Source organism: Elgaria multicarinata, chromosome 13, assembly GCF_023053635.1.
Source record: "Elgaria multicarinata webbii isolate HBS135686 ecotype San Diego chromosome 13, rElgMul1.1.pri, whole genome shotgun sequence".
Lineage (NCBI taxonomy): Eukaryota > Metazoa > Chordata > Lepidosauria > Squamata > Anguidae > Elgaria > Elgaria multicarinata.
Genome location: NC_086183.1, coordinates 35,046,508 through 35,050,431, shown reverse-complemented (window position 1 = coordinate 35,050,431; position 3,924 = coordinate 35,046,508). Strand labels below are relative to the sequence as shown.

The 3,924-nt window shown below is 66.7% G+C and overlaps 1 pseudogene; it reads left to right on the top strand.

Annotated features, from left to right (window-relative positions):
* Positions 1-1,503: 1,503 nt before the first annotated feature.
* Positions 1,504-3,049, top strand: LOC134408050 (rho-related GTP-binding protein RhoU-like; annotated as a pseudogene).
* Positions 3,050-3,924: the final 875 nt, after the last annotated feature.

Here is a 3,924-nt window from a genome sequence, read left to right as displayed (position 1 = left end):
GAGGGGCCTGCTCTCGCCTGTACCTTTCCCAGCTCTACTGTATCCTTCAAAGCTGGAGTCAGAGAGACAAGAGGATCCTTTTGGAGAAACCTGAGCATCCCTGGCTGGATCTGCACGCCTTTCTTCGGTCCCACTGGCCAAGCAGGTTCCGCAGGATCCCAAAGTGCTGGGGCCCTTGGTGGTGGGAGGTTCATGGGCCGAGTGTGCACACATCGTGGCCGGTGGGGCACCTTTAACGCCTTCCTCGGGGGAAAACCTTGTGTATGCACTGCAGGCAAAGAATCCAAGGCTGGGCCTGCTAGTGGATGGGCCAGCGAGGTTTTGCTGCGCAAAGTGGCTTCTCCCTCTGGGCCGGCTGACCTTCCAGCCCCCATTTCCAACTTTCCAGTAAGAGTTCGGGTGTTTCCTGTTTTTGCTGTTCCGTGCAGCCCTGAGGGGGGTTTCCAGGCGGCTGTGTGGTATGCAAAGCAGGAAGACCCTCCCCCACCCCACAAAAACAACCTTGGGTAGGACAGATATTTTCCATTTCAGGAGAGACAAAGGGGATCCCGGCCCGGCCCCTGGTTTTCACGAGGGCAGAGCTGTTTCCCCTCTGAGCAAGGGCAGAGCGCGTCAAGGCTGCCCTCTTCGCTCGCTCCCCCCTCACCATCTGGGGCGACCTCTTCCCCCAGCGGGGCCTGTTCTAGCTGTCCGAAGCGCCTGCGGTTTGGGCTTTCGTTCCCAGCTCAAGGAAGGGCTCCTGCCTTCGTAATGGGTGTGTGTAAAGAGTTGCTGGGCTGCTTTGAGCCCTGGCATCCCGCCCTGTTGAGAAGTCTGAGCAATTCCCAGGAGCTCAAACAGGGGCGGGGCTTTGATGGACCTGGGCAGGGAGGACCCCCCACCCCCACGCCCACCACCCCGGGCTGGATCTGGCCTGCCTGTAGGAGGTGCAGCCCCATCATCCTCCGCTCTTGTGGGTCGTTAACTGGGCAGGGGGTCCCTCCAGCTCAGCCTCGCCCACAGCTGTCCAGGGGTTTTCCCAGCCCTGCCTGGCGATGTGTGTGCGGGGGGGGGGGGACGGGAAGCAGCTGCTGCTCCGCCCCCCCCGCCCCGAGCAAGGGCCCTTCCCAAAGGAAGCCAACGAGCCCCTGCAAGGGCCCTTTGGCCCCCGCTGCCCAGGCTCGCGGCGGGCGGGGTCTTCCTCAGCCCTGCCTGGCCGGGGCCCCCTGCAAGCCCAGCGGGGCGCTGCCCCTCTCCCCTCGGCGGGCCCCGCGCGCGGCGCCAGGGCAAGCCGCGGGAAGGGCCCCCCTCCACGTGCGCCTCGGCCCGCACGTCGAAAACTCGCAGCGCGCCCGGTGCAGGGCGCCGCGCAGACCCCGCCCCCGGGGGCGCGTCCCGCTGGGCGTGGAGGCGGGCCGGGCCAAGAGGCGGCTTCGGCCCTCCGCCGCCGCAGCAGAGCCGCGGGCGCGCAGCCGGAGCGGTCGGGCCCGGCGCACCGCCCCGCACCACCCCGCCCCGCGCCCGATGGCGCCGCAGGAGGAGGCGCTGCCGCCGGTGCCCCCGCGCGGCCCCCGCGGGGCCCGGCGCCGGCTGCTGCTGCTGCGCGGCCTGGAGTGCGTGCTGCTGGGCGACGGCGCCGTGGGCAAGACCAGCCTGGCGCTCAGCTACAGCACCAACGGCTTCCCGGCGCGCTACGTGCCCACCGCCCTCGACCGCTTCTCCGGTACGCAAGGCCCCCCGCAGCCCCCGGCTGGGCGCTTGGCCACGGGAGGGGGGGGAGAGCGGCGAGGAGGGGAGGGCCGGCGCGCCCGGGTGCCCTGGTGGTGCCGGGCTGCTTCGAGCCAGGGAGAAGAGACTCCTGGGCCGGGCGGAGAACCCCCCTCCCCTCCCCTCCCCTCCCTGAACGCCTTTCTGCTCCTCTCTAGCGGTGGTGCAAGTGGACGGCGCCCCGATCCGGCTCCAGTTGTGCGACACGGCGGGGCAGGTAAGCCTCTCCCCTTCTCCCCGCCGCGCGCCGCGCCGCGGTCCCCTGCCGCCTTCGCCACATTGGGACCCCGCTTACCAGGGAGGGGCGATGCAGAGCTCCCTCCCCTCTCGCTAATGGAGCCCCTTCTTTGCCCCCAGGCCAACTCCAGGGACTCCCCATCGGGGAGAGCAAGCAGGGCCGTGCGGCCAGCGGTGTAGCGGAGCCAGGGCTCGCAGGGACAAGGCATCGGGGCCTTCTGAGGAGCAGGGAGCTCCCCTGCACTTCCCATTTCCCGCTGAGCTGAGCTTCAACCCACCGGGGCTGGGGAGCAGGGAGCCCTGAGTTCCCTCTGCTGCAAGGCTGGAATGGAAAGAAGTCCCAGAACTCCCAGCAACTGCTGGGGAGTATGGCCAGCTGTAGGGCTCCCTTCCATCCACGTGTGCCCCTCGGATTGTGCCTGAAGACCCCCTGTCCAGGGAAGCACGGCCCTGGCTGCAGTGCAGGGCGGCAGCACGGGGCCTCGCTCACCTGCCTTTCCCTATGCCTCTCCCCCTCCCCCCAGGACGAATTTGACACGCTGCGCCAGGTGTGCTACCCCAAGGCGGACGTCCTCCTGCTCTGCTTCAGCGTGGTGGCCCCCACCTCCTTCCAAAACATTGCGGACAAGTGGTACCCGGAGGTACGGCGCCACTGCCCGGGCACGCCGGTGCTGCTGGTGGGCACACAGTCGGACTTGCGGCAGGACGTCAAGGTGCTGATCGCGCTCTCCCCGCCGCCAGGAGAAGCCGGTGCCTCCGGCCGCTGGCCGCACGCTGTCTGCGAAGCTGGGGCTGGTGGGCTATGTGGAGTGCTCGGCCCTCACGCAGCACAACCTCAAGGAGGTGTTCGACACGGCCATCACGGCAGGGCTGCGGCACGCCGAGCCCCCCGGCTCCAGGGCCCGCAGGAGCACCGCCAGCTGCATCCGGACCCTTTCCAAGGCCTGGTGGAGGAAGTACGTGTGCGTGCGGTAGCCCTTGCTTCCCCTCCGGGAGGCGGGACTTCCTGGGCACCCGGGCCTCGAACTGCGGGTCTTCCCCGCAATGGGGGGGGGGGAGGCGATTCTGCGATGCAATGCTCTGCTGACTGGCAGGGTTGCTCCCATGCTGGGCTTCAGAGACTGGACTGCCAGGGCAGGGCTGGAGCGCCTCCCTGGCCCGTGGGAAGCCGCCCTGGGGGCTGGGTGCGCAGAGGCGGGGCTGCGTTGGCTTTGGAGCAGCGCCCCCCGCGGCGCCCGTTGGCTGAGAGTGGGACCTCCAAACCTGCCTCCCTCAGCCCTCTCGGGTGAATGCAGCTTGGAACTCCTAACGGCAACGTTTGCCCTGCCCAGCTCCTAGCGCAGGAGCGCACAACCCGCGTGGAGCCCATGAAGCTGCCGGAGCTGCCCCCACTTCTCCCCACAGTTCAGCTGATCAGCTGGGAGAGATGGTTTTTGGAGGATGGGGGGGGGGGGGAGAAGCTTTCACTCCCACCCTGCCCACCTTGATTCCCAGATCTCAGCTCACTGAGTTATGCGTGCACATGCATGCACACCTGTACGGCCCCTGCCCTGCTAGCTGACAGGAGATGTAGCTGTTGGCTGGCAGGATTGAGCACCCTGCCCCAGGGGCTCATGGGTAGGCCTTGGTTTAAGAACCAGCTTCCCAGGTAAAAGGGGTTGATGACAAATATCCCCCCCCCTCTCTCCATGCTGGAGGGATGCTGAATAGAAGCTCTTCCTGCCCCCACCGTGCACAGAAATTTTTACACATTGTGTGTGCGAGAGAGAGAGAGAGAGAGAGAGAGAGAGAGAGAGAGAGAGGGAGAATGAGAATGAGATGAAACCGGCCCCTTCCTCCCTCTCCTGTTCAGTCCTCCCCACCCCAGTGGAGCAAGGTGATGGAGTCCGCTAGGGAATGTTGTTCGTTACAAGAATGTGCAATTTAGTGAAGTTTCAAAGA